The following is a 335-nucleotide window of genomic DNA, read 5'->3' as shown; positions in this document are numbered from 1 at the left end:
TATAGTTGCTGCAGCAGTGGTTGTGCTGTGTGTATAGCAGCAGCCAACCCTAGTTTATTGCAACTGCAGCAATATCATGTGACTGCAGCAGCAGCAGCAGCAGCTATACATGTGGTTGCTGCAGCAGCAGCAATGTTGTATGATTGCTGCAGCAGCAGATATCCATATACTTGCTGCAACAGCAGCTGTGTTAGATGAATGCAGGAGCAGCACACATACATACAATTGCTGCAGCAGCAGGCACACATATAGTTCCAGCAGCAGCCACTGTGTTACGTGATTCTTGCTGCAGCAGATATACATAGTTGCTGCAGCAGCAGCAGTGTTCTATGATT

Source organism: Eimeria mitis, genomic scaffold (genome assembly GCF_000499745.2).
Source record: "Eimeria mitis Houghton genomic scaffold, Emh_scaff1434, whole genome shotgun sequence".
Lineage (NCBI taxonomy): Eukaryota > Apicomplexa > Conoidasida > Eucoccidiorida > Eimeriidae > Eimeria > Eimeria mitis.
The sequence above is the reverse complement of the archived record's forward strand: the minus strand, read 5'-3'. Positions refer to the sequence as shown.